This window comes from Cervus elaphus, chromosome 10 (assembly GCF_910594005.1).
Source record: "Cervus elaphus chromosome 10, mCerEla1.1, whole genome shotgun sequence".
NCBI classification, from domain to species: Eukaryota; Metazoa; Chordata; class Mammalia; order Artiodactyla; family Cervidae; genus Cervus; species Cervus elaphus.
Window position 1 is genome coordinate 10163827 of NC_057824.1, and position 19412 is coordinate 10183238.

The following is a 19412-nucleotide window of genomic DNA, read 5'->3' on the forward strand; positions in this document are numbered from 1 at the left end:
CGAGATTCTCCTCGAGGCTTGGCAGGGCAATTGGGACGCCTCTCCAGCTGAGGCGGGAGACCAAGGGTCCCTTTCCACGTGCCACAGGAATCCTGGGACTCCTATCAAGTTTCACGAGGAGTCAGGCATCGTCTCCTTTGGAGGCACTGATCTCCGCGTACCTCTAGAGTTTTCAAAGGATGTGAGGCCTTCGGTCGCGATGAGGTGGGGAACTAGGTCTTTCTCTGTGGTCTCCACAGGGGATTCAGACATCCTTTCGTCTTGGGAGATGCAAGACGAGCCTGCATTCAAGTCACTGCAGGGATATCCGGCCTTATTTCGAGTCAGGGCATCGCGGTCTCCATTCCACTTGAGACCGCAAACTCAGGGTCCCTCTCACATACCTAGAGCTGAGAGAAGCCTCCTCTTGAGGTGCTTGTGGTAAGGTGGTATTCCTCTGGAGTCGAAGCCAGGGACTAACCTCTCATCTCGAGTTGATTTTTGGTCCACGGAGCTCTTTCGTGTTGCTACAGTGACCTCAGGATCCCTCTAGCCTTGAAACAGTGTTCCTGGGGTTTCTCTGGAGTGCCATCAAGGAAATCAAGGCTCCTTTCATGTGTGATGTGCAACACGGAATTGCTCTGCACGCAGTGCAGGGGAATCGGGCCTCATCTCGCGGCGAGGGGGAAGTCTCATGGTTTATCTCGAGTTGCGGCGGGAACCTGCGGTATATTTTCGAGTTACGACGGGGATCGCCCTTCCACACTCGTGTTAGTTCAGCGAAGTCAGGACTCCTGCCTAGTTGCGAGGGACGACTCAGGATTCTCCTCGAGGCTTGGCAGGGCAATTGCGACGACTCTCCAGCTGAGGAGGGAGACCAAGTGTCCCTTTCCACGTGCCACAGGAATCCTGGGACTCCTATCAAGTTTCACGAGGAGTCAGGCATCCTCTCCTTTGGAGGCACTGATCTCCGCGTACCTCTGGAGTTTTCAAAGGATGTGAGGCCTCTGGTCGCGATGAGGTGGGGAACTAGGTCTTTCTCTGTGGTCTCCACAGGGGATTCAGACATCCTTTCGTCTTGGGAGATGCAAGACGAGCCTGCATTCAAGTCACTGCAGGGATATCCGGCCTTATTTCGCGTCAGGGCATCGCGGTGTCCATTCCACTTGAGGCCGCAAACTCAGGGTCCCTCTCACATAGCTAGAGCTGAGAGAAGCCTCCTCTTGAGGTGCTTGTGGTAAGGTGGTATTCCTCTGGAGTCGAAGCCAGGGACTAACCTCTCATCTCGAGTTGATTTTTGGTCCACGGAGATCTTTCGTGTTGCTACAGTGACCTCAGGATCCCTCTAGCCTTGAAACAGTGTTCTTGGGGTTTCTCTGGAGTGCCATCAAGGAAATCAAGGCTCCTTTCATGTGTGATGTGCAACACGGAATTGCTCTGCACGCAGTGCAGGGGAATCGGGCCTCATCTCGCAGCGAGGGGGAAGTCTCATGGTTTTTCTCGAGTTGCGGCAGGAACCTGCGGTATATTCTCGAGTTACGACGGGGATGGCCCTTCCACACACGTGTTTCTTCAGCGACGTCAGGACTCCTGCCTAGTTGCGAGGGACAACTCGGGATTCTCCTCGAGGCTTGGCAGGGCAATTGGGACGCCTCTCCAGCTGAGGCGGGAGACCAAGGGTCCCTTTCCACGTGCCACAGGAATCCTGGGACTCCTATCAAGTTTCACGAGGAGTAGGCATCGTCTCCTTTGGAGGCACTGATCTCCGCGTACCTCTGGAGTTTTCAAAGGATGTGAGGCCTCCGGTCGCGATGAGGTGGGGAACTAGGTCTTTCTCTGTGGTCTCCACAGGGGATTCAGACATCCTTTCGTCTTGGGAGATGCAAGACGAGCCTGCATTCAAGTCACTGCAGGGATATCCAGCCTTATTTAGAGCCAGGGCATCGCGGTGTCCATTCCACTTGAGGCCGCAAACTCAGCGACCCTCTCACATACCTAAAGCTGAGAGAAGCCTCCTCTTGAGGTGCTTGTGGTAAGGTGGTATTCCTCTGGAGTTGAAGCCAGGGACTAACCTCTCATCTCGAGTTGATTCTGGGTCCACGGAGCTCTTTCGTGTTGCTACAGTGACCTCAGGATCCCTCTAGCCTTGAAACAGTGTTCTTGGGGTTTCTCTGGAGTGCCATCAAGGAAATCAAGTCTCCTTTCATGTGTGATGTGCAAGACGGAATTGCTCTGCACGCAGTGCAGGGGAATCGGGCCTCATCTCGCGGCGAGGGGGAAGTCTCATGGTTTTTCTCGAGTTGCGGCGGGAACCTGGGGTATATTCTCGAGTTACGACGGGGATGGCCCTTCCACCCACGTGTTTGTTCAGCGACGTCAGGACTCCTGCCTAGTTACGAGGGACAACTCGGGAATCTCCTCGAGGCTTGGCAGGGCAATTGGGACGCCTCTCCAGCTGAGGCGGGAGACCAAGGGTCCCTTTCCACGTGCCACAGGAATCCTGGGACTCCTATCAAGTTTCACGAGGAGTCAGGCATCGTCTCCTTTGGAGGCACTGATCTCCGCGTACCTCTGGAGTTTTCAAAAGATGTGAGGCCTCCGGTCGCGATGAGGTGGGGAACTAGGTCTTTCTCTGTGGTCTCCACAGGGGATTCAGACATCCTTTCGTCTTGGGAGATGCAAGACGAGCCTGCATTCAAGTCACTGCAGGGATATCCGGCCTTATTTCGAGTCAGGGCATCGCGGTGTCCATTCCACTTGAGGCCGCAAACTCAGCACATAGCTAGAGCTGAGAGAAGCCTGCTCTTGAGGTGCTTGTGGTAAGGTGGTATTCCTCTGGAGTCGAAGCCAGGGACTAACCTCTCATCTCGAGTTGATTTTTGGTCCTCGGAGCTCTTTCGTGTTGCTACAGTGACCTGAGGATCCCTCTAGCCTTGAAACAGTGTTCTTGGGGTTTCTCTGGAGTGCCATCAAGGAAATCAAGGCTCCTTTCATGTGTGATGTGAAACACGGAATTGCTCTGCACGAAGTGCAGGGGAATCGGGAATCATATCGCGGCGAGGGGGAAGTCTCATGGTTTTTCTCGAGTTGCTGCGGTAACCTGGGGTATATTCTCGAGTTACGACGGGGATGGCCCTTCCACACACGTGTTTGTTCAGCGACGTCAGTACTCCTGCCTAGTTGCGAGGGACAACTCGGGATTCTCCTCGAGGCTTGGCAGGGCAATTGGGACGCCTCTCCAGCTGAGGCGGGAGACCAAGGGTCCCTTTCCACGTGCCACAGGAATCCTGGGACTCCTATCAAGTTTCACGAGGAGTCAGGCATCGTCTCCTTTGGAGGCACTGATCTCCGCGTACCTCTGGAGTTTTCAAAGGATGTGAGGCCTCCGGTCGCGATGAGATGGGGAACTAGGTCTTTTTCTGTGGTCTCCACAGGGGATTCAGACTTCCTTTCGTCTTGGGAAATGCAAGACGAGCCTGCATTCAAGTCACTGCAGGGATATCCGGCCTTATTTCGATTCAGGGCATCGCGATGTCCATTCCACTTGAGGCCGCAAACTCAGGGTCCCTCTCACATACCTAGAGCTGAGAGAAGCCTCCTCTTGAGGTGCTTGTGGTAAGGTGGTATTCCTCTGGAGTCGAAGCCAGGGAATAACCTCTCATCTCGAGTTGATTCTTGCTCCACGGAGTTCTTTCTTGTTACTTCAGTGACCTCAGGATCCTCTATCCTTGAAACAGTGTTCTTCGGGTATCTCTGGAGTGCCATCAAGGAAATCAAGGCTCCTTTCATGTGTGATGTGCAACACGGTATTGCTCTGCACGCAGTGCAGGGGAATCGGGCCTCATCTCGCGGCGAGGGGGAAGTCTCATGGTTTTTCTCGAGTTGCGGCGGGAACCTGGGGTATATTCTCGAGTTACGACGGGGATGGCCCTTCCACCCACGTGTTTGTTCAGCGACGTCAGGACTCCTGCCTTGTTGCGAGGGACAACTCGGGATTCTCCTCGAGGCTTGGCAGGGCAATTGGGACGCCTCTCCAGCTGAGGCGGGCGACCAAGTGTCCCTTTCCACGTGCCACAGGAATCCTGGGACTCCTATCAAGTTTCACGAGGAGTCAGGCATCGTCTCCTTTGGAGGCACTGATCTCCGCGTACCTCTGGAGTTTTCAAAGGATGTGAGGATTCCGGTCGCCATGAGGTGGGAAACTAGGTCTTTCTCTGTGGTCTCCACAGGGGATTCAGATATTCTTTCATCTTGGCAGATGCAAGACGAGCCTGCATTCAAGTCACTGCCGGGTTATCCGGCCTTATTTCGCGTCAGGGCATCGCAGTGTCCATTCCACTTGAGGCCGCAAAATCAGGGTCCCTCTCACATACCTAGAGCTGAGAGAAGCCTCCTCTTGAGGTGCTTGTGGTAAGGTGGTATTCCTCTGGAGTCGAAGCCAGGGACTAACCTCTCATCTCGAGTTGATTTGTGGTCCACGGAGCTCTTTCGTGTTGCTACAGTGACCTCAGGATCCCTCTAGCCTTGAAACAGTGTTCTTGGGGTTTCTCTGGAGTGCCATCACGGAAATCAAGGCTCCTTTCATGTGTGATGTGCAACAGGGAATTGCTCTGCACGCAGTGCAGGGTATCGGGCCTCATTTTGCGGTGAGGGGGAAGTCTCATGGTTTTTCTCGAGTTGCGGCGGGAACCTGGGGTATATTCTCGAGTTACGACGGGGATGGCCCTTCCACCCACGTGTTTGTTCAGCGACGTCAGGACTCCTGCCTAGTTGCAAGGGACAACTCGGGATTCTCCTCGAGGCTTGGCAGGGCAATTGGGACGCCTCTCCAGCTGAGGCGGGAGACCAAGCGTCCCTTTCCACGTGCCACAGGAATCCTGGGACTCCTATCAAGTTTCACGAGGAGTCAGGCATCGTCTCCTTTGGAGGCACTGATCTCCGCGTACCTCTAGAGTTTTCAAAGGATGTGAGGCCTCTGGTCGCGATGAGGTGGGGAACTAGGTCTTTCTCTGTGGTCTCCACAGGGGATTCAGACATCCTTTTGTATTGGGAGATTCAAGACGAGCCTGCATTCAAGTCACTGCAGGGATATCTGGCCTTATTTCGAGTCAGGGCATCGCGGTGTTCATTACACTTGAGGCCGCAAACTCAGGGTCCCTCTCACATAGCTAGAGCTGAGAGAAGCCTCCTCTTGAGGTGCTTGTGGTAAGGTGGTATTCCTCTGGAGTCGAAGCCAGGGACTAACCTCTCATCTCGAGTTGATTTTTGGTCCACGGAGCTCTTTCGTGTTGCTACAGTGACCTCAGGATCCCTCTAGCCTTGAAACAGTGTTCTTGGGCTTTCTCTGGAGTGCCATCAAGGAAATCAAGGCTCCTTTCATGTGTGATGTGCAACACCGAATTGCTCTGCACGCAGTGCTGGGGAATTGGGCCTCATCTCGCGGCGAGGGGGAAGTCTCATGGTTTTTCTCGAGTTGCGGTGGGAACCTGGGGTATATTCTCGAGTTACGACGGGGATGGCCCTTCCACCCACGTGTTTGTTCAGCGACGTCAGACTCCTGCCTAGTTGCGAGGGACAACTCGGGATTATCCTCGAGGCTTGGCAGGGTAATTGGGACGCCTCTCCAGCTGAGGCGGGAGACCAAGGGTCCCTTTCCAGGTGCCACAGGAATCCTGGGACTCCTATCAAGTTTCACGAGGAGACAGGCATCGTCTCCTTTGGAGGCACTGATCTCCGCGTACCTCTGGAGTTTTCAAAGGATGTGAGGCCTCCGGTCGCGATGAGGTGGGGAACTAGGTCTTTCTCTGTGGTCTCCACAGGGGATTCAGACATCCGTTCATCTTGGGAGATGCAAGACGAGCCTGCATTCAAGTCACTGCAGGGATATACGGCCTTATTTCGCGTCAGGTCATTGCAGTGTCCATTCCACTTGAGGCCGCAAACTCAGGGTCCCTCTCACATACCTAGAGCTGAGAGAAGCCTCCTCTTGAGGTGCTTGTGGTAAGGTGATATTCCCCTGGAGTCGAAGCCAGGGACTAACCTCTCATCTCGAGTTGATTTTTGGTCCACGGAGCTCTTTCTTGTTGCTACAGTAACCTGAGGATCCCTCTAGCCTTGAAACAGTGTTCTTGGGGTTTCTCTGGAGTGCCATCAAGGAAATCAAGGCTCCTTTCATGTGTGATGTGCAACACGGAATTGCTCTGCACGAAGTGCAGGGGAATCGGGCCTCATCTTGCGGCGAGGGGGAAGTCTCATGGTTTTTCTCGAGTTGCTGCAGGAACCTGGGGTATATTCTCGAGTTACGACGGGGATGGCCCTTCCACACACGTGTTTGTTCAGCGACGTCAGGACTCTTGTCTAGTTGCGAGGGACAACTCGGGATTCTCCTCGAGGCTTGGCAGGGCAATTGGGACGCCTCTCCAGCTGAGGCGGGAGACCAAGGGTCCCTTTCCACGTGCCACAGGAATCCTGGGACTCCTATCAAGTTTCACGAGGAGTCAGGCATCGTCTCCTTTGGAGGCACTGATCTCCGCGTACCTCTGGAGTTTTCAAATGATTTGAGGCCTCCGGTCGCGATGAGGTGGGGAACTAGGTCTTTCTCTTTGGTCTCTACAGGGGATTCAGACATCCTTTCGTCTTGGGAGATGCAAGACGAGCCTGCATTCAAGTCACTGCAGGGATATCCAGCCTTATTTAGAGCCAGGGCATCGCGGTGTCCATTCCACTTGAGGCCGCAAAGTCAGGGTCCCTCTCACATACCTAAAGCTGAGAGAAGCCTCCTCTTGAGGTGCTTGTGGTAAGGTGGTATTCCTCTGGAGTTGAAGCCAGGGACTAACCTCTCATCTCGAGTTGATTCTGGGTCCACGGAGCTCTTTCATGTTGCTACAGTGACCTCAGGATCCCTCTAGCCTTGAAACAGTGTTCTTGCGGTTTCTCTGGAGTGCCATCAAGGAAATCAAGGCTCCTTTCATGTGTGATGTGCAAGACGGAATTGCTCTGCACGCAGTGAAGGGGAATCGGGCCTCATCTCGCGGCGAGGGGGAAGTCTCATGGTTTTTCTCGAGTTGCGGCGGGAACCTGGGGTATATTCTCGAGTTACGACGGGGATGGCCCTTCCACACACGTGTTTGTTCAGCGACGTCAGGACTCCTGCCTAGTTACGAGGGACAACTCGGGAATCTCCTCGAGGCTTGGCAGGGCAATTGGGATGCCTCTACAGCTGAGGCGGGAGACCAAGGGTCCCTTTCCACGTGCCACAGGAATCATGGGACTCCTATCAAGTTTCACGAGGAGTCAGGCATCGTCTCCTTTGGAGGCAGTGATCTCTGCATACCTCTGGAGTTTTCAAAGGATGTGAGGCCTCCGGTCGCGATGAGGTGGGGAACTAGGTCTTCTTCTGTGGTCTCCACAGAGGATTCAGACATCCTTTCGTCTTGGGAAATGCAAGACGAGCCTGCATTCAAGTCACTGCAGGGATATCCGGCCTTATTTCGAGTCAGGGCATCGCGGTGTCCATTCCACTTGAGGCCGCAAACTCAGGGACCCTCTCACATACCTAGAGCTGAGAGAAGCCTCCTCTTGAGGTGCTTGTGGTAAGGTGGTATTCCTCTGGAGTCGAAGCCAGGGACTAACCTCTCATCTCGAGTTGATTTTTGGTCCACGGAGCTCTTTCGTGTTGCTACAGTGACCTCAGAATCCCTCTAGCCTTGAAACAGTGTTCTTGGGGTTTCTCTGGAGTGCCATCAAGGAAATCAAGGCTCCTTTCATGTGTGATGTGCAACACGGAATTGCTCTGCACGCAGTGCAGGGTATCGGGCCTCATTTTGCGGCGAGGGGGACGTCTAATGGTTTTTCTCGAGTTGCGATGGGAACCTGGGGTATATTCTCGAGTTACGACGGGGATGGCCCTTCCACCCACGTGTTTGTTCAGTGACGTCAGACTCCTGCCTAGTTGCGAGGGACAACTCGGGATTCTCCTCGAGGCTTGGCAGGGCAATTGGGACGCCTCTCCAGCTGAGGCGGGAGACCAAGGGTCCCTTTCCACGTGCCACAGGAATCCTGGGACTCCTATCAAGTTTCACGAGCAGTCAGGCATCGTCTCCTTTGGAGGCACTGATCTCCGTGTACCTCTGGAGTTTTCAAAGGATGTGAGGCCTCCGGTCGCAATGAGGTGGGGAACTAGGTCTTTCTCTGTGGTCTCCACAGGGGATTCAGACATCCTTTCGTCTTGGGAGATGCAAGACGAGCCTGCATTCAAGTCACTGCAGGGATATCCAACCTTATTTCGAGCCAGGGCATCGCGGTGTCCATTCCACTTGAGACCGCAAACTCAGGGTCCCTCTCACATACCTAAAGCTGAGAGAAGCCTCCTCTTGAGGTGCTTGTGGTAAGGTGGTATTCCTCTGGAGTCGAAGCCAGGGACTGACCTCTCATCTCGAGTTGACTCTTGGTCCACGGAGCTCTTTCGTGTTGCTACAGTGACCTCAGGATCCCTCTAGCCTTGAAACAGTGTTCTTGGGGTTTCTCTGGAGTGCCATCAAGGAAATAAGGGCTCCTTTCATGTGTGATGTGCAAGACGGAATTGATCTGCACGCAGTGCAGGGGAATTGGGCCTGATCTCGCGGCGAGGGGGAAGTCTCATGGTTTTTCTCGAGTTGCGGCGGGAACCTGGGGTATATTCTCGAGTTACGACGGGGATGGCCCTTCCACCCACGTGTTTGTTCAGCGACGGCAGGACTCCTGCCTAGTTGCGAGGGACAACTCGGGAATCTCCTCGAGGCTTGGCAGGGCAATTGGGACGCCTCTCCAGCTGAGGCGGGAGACCAAGGGTCCCTTTCCACGTGCCACAGGAATCCTGGGACTCCTATCAAGTTACACGAGGAGTCAGGCATCGTCTCCTTTGGAGGCACTGATCTCCGCGTACCTCTGGAGTTTTCAAAGGATGTGAGGCCTCCGGTCGCGAAGAGGTGGGGAACTAGGTCTTTCTCTGTGGTCTCCACAGGGGATTTGGACATCCTTTCGTCTTGGGAGATGCAAGACGAGCCTGCATTCAAGTCACTGTAGGGATATCCGGCCTTATTTCGAGTCAGGGCATCGCGGTGTCCATTCCACTTGAGGCCGCAAACTCAGCACATAGCTAGAGCTGAGAGAAGCCTCCTCTTGAGGTGCTTGTGGTAAGGTGGTATTCCTCTGGAGTCGAAGCCAGGGACTAACCTCTCATCTCGAGTTGATTTTTGGTCCACGGAGCTCTTTCGTTTGCTACAGTGACCTGAAGATCCCTCTAGCCTTGAAACAGTGTTCTTGGGGTTTCTCTGGAGTGCCATCAAGGAAATCAAGGCTCCTTTCATGTGTGATGTGCAACACGGAATTGCTCTGCACGAAGTGCAGGGTAATCGGGCCTCATATCGCGGCGAGGGGGAAGTCTCATGGTTTTTCTCGAGTTGCTGCGGTAACCTGGGGTATATTCTCGAGTTACGACGGGGATGGCCCTTCCACACACGTGTTTGTTCAGCGACGTCAGGACTCTTGCCTAGTTGCGAGGGACAACTCGGGATTCTCCTCGAGGCTTGGCAGGGCAATTGGGACGCCTCTCCAGCTGAGGCGGGAGACCAAGTGTCCCTTTCCACGTGCCTCAGGAATACTGGGACTCCTATCAAGTTTCACGAGGAGTCAGGCATCGTCTCCTTTGGAGGCACTGATCTCCGCGTACCTCTGGAGTTTTCAAAGGATGTGAGGCCTCCGGTCGCGATGAGATGGGGAACTAGGTCTTTCTCTGTGGTCTCCACAGGGGATTCAGACATGCTTTCATCTTGGGAGATGCAAGACGAGCCTGCATTCAAGTCACTGCAGGGATATCCGGCCTGATTTCGAGTCAGGGCATCGCAGTGTCCATTCCACTTGAGGCCGCATAATCAGGGTCCCTCTCACATACCTAGAGCTGAGAGAAGCCTCCTCTTGAGGTGCTCGTGGTAAGGTGGTATTACTCTGGAGTCGAAGCCAGGGACTAACCTCTCATCTCGAGTTGATTTGTGGTCCACGGAGCTCTTTCGTGTTGCTACAGTGACCTCAGGATCCCGCTAGCCTTGAAACAGTGTTCTTGGGGTTTCTCTGGAGTGCCATCAAGGAAAGCAAGGCTCCTTTCATGTGTGATGTGCAACACTGAATCCCTCTGCTCGCAGTGCCGGGTATCGGGCCTCATTTTGCGGCGAGGGGGAAGTCTCATGGTTTTTCTCGTGTTGCGATGGGAACCTGGGGTATATTCTTGAGTTACGACGGGGATGGCCCTTCCACACATGTGTTTGTTCAGGGAGGTCAGGACTCCTGCCTAGTTGCGAGGGACAACTCGAGATTCTCCTCGAGGCTTGGCAGGGCAATTGGGACGCCTCTCCAGCTGAGGCGGGAGACCAAGGGTCCCTTTCCACGTGCCACCGGAATCCTGGGGCTCCTATCAAGGTTCACGAGGAGTCAGGCATCGTCTCCTTTGGAGGCACTGATCTCTGCGTACCTCTGGAGTTTTCCAAGCATATGAGGCTTCCGGTCTCGATGAGGTGGGGAACTAGGTCTTTTTCTGTGGTCTCCACAGGGGATTCAGACTTCCTTTCGTCTTGGGAAATGCAAGACGAGCCTGCATTCAAGTCACTGCAGGGATATTCGGCCTTATTTCGATTCAGGGCATCGCGATGTACATTCCACTTGAGGCCGCAAACTCAGGGTCCCTCTCAGATACCTAGAGCTGAGAGAAGCCTCCTCTTGTGGTGCTTGTGGTAAGGTGGTATTCCTCTGGAGTCGAAGCCAGGGAATAACCTCTCATCTCGAGTTGATTCTTGCTCCACGGAGCTCTTTCTTGTTGCTTCAGTGACCTCAGGATCCTCTATCCTTGAAACAGTGTTCTTGGGGTTTCTCTGGAGTGACATCAAGGAAATCAAGGCTCCTTTCATGTGTGATGTGCCACACGGAATTGCTCTGCACGCAGTGCAGTGGAATCAGGACTCATCTCGCGGCGAGGGGGAAGTCTCATGGTTTTTCTCGAGTTGCGGCGGGAACCTGGGGTATATTCTCGAGTTACGACGGGGATGGCCCTTCCACACACGTGTTTGTTCAGCGGCGTCAGGACTCCTGCCTAGTTGCGAGGGACAACTCGTGATTCTCCTCGAGGCTTGGCAGGGCAATTGGGACGCCTCTCCAGCTGAGGCGGGAGACCAAGGGTCCCTTTCCACGTGCCACAGGAATCCTGGGACTCCTATCAAGTTTCACGAGGAGTCAGGCATCGTCTCCTTTGGAGGCACTGATCTCCGCGTACCTCTGGAATTTTCAAAGGATGTGAGGCCTCTGGTCGCGATGAGGTGGGGAACTAGGTCTTTCTCTGTGGCCTCCACAGGTGAATCAGACATCCTTTCGTATTGGGAGATGCAAGACGAGCCTGCATTCAAGTCACTGCAGGGATATCAGGCCTTATTTCGAGTCAGGGCATCCCGGTGTCCATTCCACTTGAGGCCGCAAACTAAGGGTCCCTCTCACATACCTAGAGCTGAGAGAAGCCTCCTCTTGAGGTGCTTGTGGTAAGGTGGTATTCCTCTGGAGTCGAAGCCAGGGACTAACCTCTCATCTCGAGTTGATTTTTGGTCCACGGAGCTCTTTCGTGTTGCTACAGTGACCTCAGGATCCCTCTAGCCTTGAAACAGTGTTCTTGGGGTTTCTCTGGAGTGCCATCAAGGAAATCAAGGCTCCTTTCATGTGTGATGTGCAACACGGAATTGCTCTGCACGCAGTGCAGGGGAATCGGGCCTCATCTCGCAGCGAGGGGGAAGTCTCATGGTTTTTCTCGAGTTGCGGCGGGAACCTGGGGTATATTCTCGAGTTACGACGGGGATGGCCCTTCCACACACGTGTTTCTTCAGCGACGTCAGGACTCCTGCCTAGTTGCGAGGGACAACTCGGGATTCTCCTCGAGGCTTGGCAGGGCAATTGGGACGCCTCTCCAGCTGAGGCGGGAGACCAAGGTTCCCTTTCCACGTGCCACAGGAATCCTGGGAATCCTATCAAGTTCCACGAGGAGTCAGGCATCGTCTCCTTTGGAGGCACTGATCTCCGCGTACCTCTGGAGTTTTCAAAGGATGTGAGGCCTCCGGTCGCGATGAGGTGGGGAACTAGGTCTTTCTCTGTGGTCTCCACAGGGGATTCAGAAATCCTTTCGTCTTGGGAGATGCAAGACGAGCCTGCATTCAAGTCACTGCAGGGATATCCAACCTTATTTCGAGCCAGGGCATCGCGGTGTCCATTCCACTTGAGGCCGCAAACTCAGGGTCCCTCTCACATACCTAAAGCTGAGAGAAGCCTCCTCTTGAGGTGCTTGTGGTAAGGTGGTATTCCTCTGGAGTCGAAGCCAGGGACTAACCTCTCATCTCGAGTTGACTCTTGGTCCACGGAGCTCATTCGTGTTGCTACAGTGACCTCAGGATCCCTCTAGCCTTGAAACAGTGTTCTTGGGGTTTCTCTGGAGTGCCATCAAGGAAATAAAGGCTCCTTTCATGTGTGATGTGCAAGACGGAATTGCTCTGCACGCAGTGCAGGGGAATCGGGCCTCATCTCGCGGTGAGGGGGAAGTCTCATGGTTTTTCTCGAGTTGCGGCGGGAACCTGGGGTATATTCTCGAGTTACGACGGGGATAGCCCCTCCACCCACGTGTTTGTTCAGCGACGGCAGGACTCCTGCCTAGTTGCGAGGGACAACTCGGGAATCTCCTCGAGGTTTGGCAGGGCATTGGGACGCCTCTCCAGCTGAGGCGGGAGACCAAGGGTCCCTTTCCACGTGCCACAGGAATCCTGGGACTCCTATCAAGTTACACGAGGAGTCAGGCATCGTCTCCTTTGGAGGCACTGATCTCCGCGTACCTCTGGAGTTTTCAAAGGATGTGAGGCCTCCGGTCGCGATGAGGTGGGGAACTAGGTCTTTCTCTGTGGTCTCCACAGGGGATTTGGACATCCTTTCGTCTTTGGAGATGCAAGACGAGCCTGCATTCAAGTCACTGCAGGGATATCCGGCCTTATTTCGAGTCAGGGCATCGCGGTGTCCATTCCACTTGAGGCCGCAAACTCAGGGACCCTCTCACATACCTAGAGCTGAGAGAAGCCTCCTCTTGAGGTGCTTGTGGTAAGGTGGTATTCCTCTGGAGTCGAAGCCAGGGACTAACCTCTCATGTCGAGTTGATTTTTGGTCCACGGAGCTCTTTCGTGTTGCTACAGTGACCTCAGAATCCCTCTAGCCTTGAAACAGTGTTCTTGGGGTTTCTCTGGAGTGCCATCAAGGAAATCAAGGCTCCTTTCATGTGTGATGTGCAACACGGAATTGCTCTGCACGAAGTGCAGGGTATCGGGCCTCATTTTGCGGCGAGGGGGAAGTCTAATGGTTTTTCTCGAGTTGCGGCGGGAACCTGGGGTATATTCTCGAGTTACGACGGGGATGGCCCTTCCACACACGTGTTTGTTCAGCGACGTCAGGACTCTTGCCTAGTTGCGAGGGACAACTCGGGATTCTCCTCGAGGCTTGGCAGGGCAATTGGGACGCCTCTCCAGCTGAGGCGGGAGACCAAGGGTCCCTTTCCACGTGCCACAGGAATCCTGGGACTCCTATCAAATTTCACGAGGAGTCAGGCATCGTCTCCTTTGGAGGCACTGATCTCCGCGTACCTCTGGAGTTTTCAAAGGATGTGAGGCCTCCGGTCGCGACGAGATGGGGAACTAGGTCTTTCTCTGTGGTCTCCACAGGGGATTCAGACCTCCTTTCATCTTGGGAGATGCAAGACGAGCCTGCATTCAAGTCACTGCAGGGATATCCGGCCTGATTTCGAGTCAGGGCATCGCAGTGTCCATTCCACTTGAGGCCGCATAATCAGGGTCCCTCTCACATACCTAGAGCTGAGAGAAGCCTCCTCTTGAGGTGCTCGTGGTAAGGTGGTATTACTCTGGAGTCAAAGCCAGGGACTAACCTCTCATCTCGAGTTGATTTGTGGTCCACGGAGCTCTTTCGTGTTGCTACAGTGACCTCAGGATCCCGCTAGCCTTGAAACAGTGTTCTTGGGGTTTCTCTGGAGTGCCATCAAGGAAAGCAAGGCTCCTTTCATGTGTGATGTGCAACACTGAATCCCTCTGCTCGCAGTGCCGGGTATCGGGCCTCATTTTGCGGCGAGGGGGAAGTCTCATGGTTTTTCTCGTGTTGCGATGGGAACCTGGGGTATATTCTTGAGTTACGACGGGGATGGCCCTTCCACACACGTGTTTGTTCAGGGAGGTCAGGACTCCTGCCTAGTTGCGAGGGACAACTCGAGATTCTCCTCGAGGCTTGGCAGAGCAATTGGGACGCCTCTCCAGCTGAGGCGGGAGACCAAGGGTCCCTTTCCACGTGCCACCGGAATCCTGGGGCTCCTATCAAGGTTCACGAGGAGTCAGGCATCGTCTCCTTTGGAGGCACTGATCTCTGCGTACCTCTGGAGTTTTCCAAGCATATGAGGCTTCCGGTCTCGATGAGGTGGGGAACTAGGTCTTTTTCTGTGGTCTCCACAGGGGATTCAGACTTCCTTTCGTCTTGGGAAATGCAAGACGAGCCTGCATTCAAGTCACTGCAGGGATATTCGGCCTTATTTCGATTCAGGGCATCGCGATGTACATTCCACTTGAGGCCGCAAACTCAGGGTCCCTCTCAGATACCTAGAGCTGAGAGAAGCCTCCTCTTGAGGTGCTTGTGGTAAGGTGGTATTCCTCTGGAGTCGAAGCCAGGGAATAACCTTTAATCTCGAGTTGATTCTTGCTCCACGGAGCTCTTTCTTGTTGCTTCAGTGACCTCAGGATCCTCTATCCTTGAAACAGTGTTCTTGGGGTTTCTCTGGAGTGACATCAAGGAAATCAAGGCTCCTTTCATGTGTGATGTGCAACACGGTATTGCTGTGCACGCAGTGCAGGGGAATCGGGCCTCATCTCGCGACGAGGGGGAAGTCTCATGGTTTTTCTCGAGTTGCGGCGGGAACCTGGGGTATATTCTCGAGTTACGACGGGGATGGCCTTTCGACCCACGTGTTTGTTCAGCGACGTCAGGACTCTTGCCTAGTTGCGAGGGACAAGTCGGGATTCTCCTCGAGGCTTGGCAGGGCAATTCGGACGCCTCTCCAGCTGAGGCGGGAGACCAAGTGTCCCTTTCCACGTGCCAGAGCAATCCTGGGACTCCTATCACGTTTCACGAGGAGTCAGGCATCGTCCCTTTAGGAGGAGCTGATCTCCGCATACCTCTGGAATTTTCGAAGGATGTGAGGCGTCCGGTCGTGATGAGGTGGGGAGCTAGGTCTTTCTCTGTGGTCTCCACATGGGATTCAAACATTCTTTCATCTTGTGAGATGCAAGACGAGCCGGCATTCAAGACACTGCAGAGATATCTCACCTTATTTCGAGCCAGGGCATCGCGGTGTCCATTCCAGTTGAGGCCGCAAACTCAGGGTCCCTCTCACATACCTAAAGCTGAGAGAAGCCTCCTCTTGAGGTGCTTGTGGTAAGGTGGTATTCCTCTGGAGTCGAAGCCAGGGACTATCCTCTCATCTCAAGTTGATTTTGGCCCACGGAGCTCTTTCGTGTTCCTACAGTGACCTCAGGATCCCTCTAGCCTTGAAACAGTGTTCTTCGGGTTTCTCTGGAGTGCCATCAAGGAAATCAAGGCTCCTTTCATGTGTGATGTGCAACACGGAATTGCTCTGCACGCAGTGCAGGGGAATCGGGCCTCATCTCGCGGCGAGGGGGAAGTCTCATGGTTTTTCTCGAGTTGCGGCGGGAACCTGGGGTATATTCTCGAGTTACGACGGGGATGGCCCTTCCACCCAAGTGTTTGTTCAGCGACGTCAGGACTCCTGCCTAGTTGCGAGGGACAACTCGGGATTCTCCTCGAGACTTGGCAGGGCAATTGGGACGCCTCTCCAGCTGAGGCGGGAGACCAAGGGTCCCTTTCCACGTGCCACAGGAATCCTGGGACTCCTATCAAGTTTCACGAGGAGTCAGGCATCGTCTCCTTTGGAGGCACTGATCTCCGCGTACCTCTGGAGTTTTCAAAGGATGTGAGGCCTTCGGTCGCGATGAGGTGGGGAACTAGTTCTTTCTCTGTGGTCTCCACAGGGGATTCAGACATCCTTTCGTCTTGGGAGATGCAAGACGAGCCTGCATTCAAGTCACTGCCGGGATATCCGGCCTTATTTCGAGTCAGGGCATCGCGGTCTCCATTCCACTTGAGACCGCAAACTCAGGGTCCCTCTCACATACATAGAGCTGAGAGAAGCCTCCTCTTGAGGTGCTTGTGGTAAGGTGGTATTCCTCTGGAGTCGAAGCCAGGGACTAACCTCTCATCTCGAGATGATTTTTGGTCCACGGAGCTCTTTCGTGTTGCTACAGTGACCTCAGGATCCCTCTAGCCTTGAAACAGTGTTCCTGGGATTTCTCTGGAGTGCCATCAAGGAAATCAAGGCTCCTTTCATGTGTGATGTGCAACACGGAATTGCTCTGCACGCAGTGCAGGGGAATCGGGCCTCATCTCGCGGCGAGGGGGAAGTCTCATGGTTTATCTCGAGTTGCGGCGGGAACCTGCGGTGTATTTTCGAGTTACGACGGGGATGGCCCTTCCACACTCGTGTTAGTTCAGCGAAGTCAGGACTCCTGCCTAGTTGCGAGGGACCACTCGGGATTCTCCTCGAGGCTTGGCAGGGCAATTGCGACGCCTCTCCAGCTGAGGCGGGAGACCAAGGGTTCCTTTCCAGGTGCCACAGGAATCCTGGGACTCCTATCAAGTTTCACGAGGAGTCAGGCATCGTTTCCTTTGGAGGCACTGATCTCCGCGTACCTCTGGAGTTTTCAAAGTATGTGAGGCCTCCGGTCGCGATGAGGTGGGGAACTAGGTCTTTCTCTGTGGTCTCCACAGGGGATTCAAACATCCTTTCATCTTGTGAGATGCAAGACGAGCCGGCATTCAAGTCACTGCAGAGATATCTCGCCTTATTTCGAGTCAGGGCATCGCGGTGTCCATTCCACTTGAGGCCGCAAACTCAGGGTCCCTCTCACATACCTAAAGCTGAGAGAAGCCTCCTCTTCAGGTGCTTGTGGTAAGGTGGTATTCCTCTGGAGTCGAAGCCAGGGACTATCCTCTCATCTCAAGTTGATTTTGGCCCACGGAGCTCTTTCGTGTTGCTACAGTGACCTCAGGATCCCTCTAGCCTTGAAACAGTGTTCTTGGGGTTTCTCTGGAGTGCCATCAAGGAAATCAAGGCTCCTTTCATGTGTGATGTGCAACACGGAATTGCTCTGCACGCAGTGCAGTGTATCGGGCCTCATTTTGCGGAGAGGGGGAAGTCTAATGGTTTTTCTCGAGTTGCGATGGGAACCTGGGGTATATTCTCGAGTTACGACGGGGATGGCCCTTCCACACACGTGTTTGTTCAGCGACGTCAGGACTCCTGCCTAGTTGCGACGGACAACTCGGGATTCTCCTCGAGGCTTGGCAGGGCAATTGGGACGCCTCTCCAGCTGAGGCGAGAGACCAAGTGTCCCTTTCCACGTGCCTCAGGAATCCTGGGACTCCTATCAAGTTTCACGAGGAGTCAGGCATCGTCTCCTTTGGAGGCACTGATCTCCGCGTACCTCTGGAGTTTTCAAAGGATGTGAGGCCTCCGGTCGCGATGAGATGGGGAACTAGGTCTTTCTCTGTGGTCTCCACAGGGGATTCAGACATCCTTTCATCTTGGGAGATGCAAGACGAGCCTGCATTCAAGTCACTGCAGGGATATCCGGCCTGATTTCGAGTCAGGGCATCGCAGTGTCCATTCCACTTGAGGCCGCATAATCAGGGTCACTCTCACATACCTAGAGCTGAGAGAAGCCTCCTCTTGAGGTGCTCGTGGTAAGGTGGTATTCCTCTGGAGTCGAAGCCAGGGACTAACCTCTCATCTCGAGTTGATTTGTGGTCCACGGAGCTCTTTCGTGTTGCTACAGTGACCTCAGGATCCCGCTAGCCTTGAAACAGTGTTCTTGGGGTTTCTCTGGAGTGCCATCAAGGAAAGCAAGGCTCCTTTCATGTGTGATGTGCAACACTGAATCCCTCTGCTCGAGTGCCGGGTATCGGGCCTCATTTTGCGGCGAGGGGGGAGTCTCATGGTTTTTCTCGAGTTGCGGCGGGAACCTGGGGTATATTCTCGAGTTACGACGGGGATGGCCCTTCCACACACGTGTTTGTTCAGCGACGTCAGGACTCCTGCCTAGTTGCGAGGGACAACTCGGGATTCTCCTCGAGGCTTGGCAGGGCCATTGGGATTCCTCTCCAGCTGAGGCGGGAGACCAGGTGTCCCTTTCCACGTGCCACAGGAATCCTGGGACTCCTATCAAGTTTCACGAGGAGTCAGGCATCGTCTCCTTTGGAGGCACTGATCTCCGCGTACCTCTGGAGTTGTCAAAGGATATGAGGCCTCCGGTCGCGATGAGGTGGGGAACTAGGTCTTTCTCTGTGGTCTACACAGGTGATTCAGACATCCTTTCGTCTTGGGAGATGCAAGACGAGCATGCATTCAAGTCACTGCAGGGATATCCGGCCTTATTTCGAGTCAGGGCATCGTGGTGTCCATTCCACTTGAGGCCGCAAACTCAGGGTCCCTCTCACATAGCTAGAGCTGAGAGAAGCCTCCTCTTGAGGTGCTTGTGGTAAGGTGGTATTCCTCTGGAGTCGAAGCCAGGGACTAACCTCTCATCTCGAGTTGATTTTTGGTCCACAGAGCTCTTTCGTGTTGCTACAGTGACCTCAGGATCCCTCTAGCCTTGAAACAGTGTTCTTGGGGTTTCTCTGGAGTGCCACCAAGGAAATCAAGGCTCCTTTCATGTGTGATGTGCAACACGGAATTGCTCTGCACCCAGTGCAGGGGAATCGGGCCTCATCTCGCGGCGAGGGGGAAGTCTCATGGTTTTTCTCGAGTTGCCGCGGGAACCTGGGGTATATTCTCGAGTTACGACTGGGATGGCCCTTCCCCACACGTGTTTCTTTAGCGACGTCAGGACTCCTGCCTAGTTGCGAGGGACAACTCGGGATTCTCCTCGAGGCTTGGCAGGGCAATTGGGACGCCTCTCCAGCTGAGGCGGGAGACCAAGGGTCCCTTTCAACGTGCCACAGGAATCCTGGGACTCCTATCAAGTTTCACGAGGAGTCAGGCATCGTCTCCTTTGGAGGCACTGATCTCCGCGTACCTCTGGAGTTTTCAAAGGATGTGAGGCCTTCGGTCGCGATGAGGTGGGGAACTAGTTCTTTCTCTGTGGTCTCCACAGGGGATTCAGACATCCTTTCGTCTTGGGAGATGCAAGACGAGCCTGCATTCAAGTCACTGCAGGGATATCCGGCCTTATTTCGAGTCAGGGCATCGCGGTCTCCAT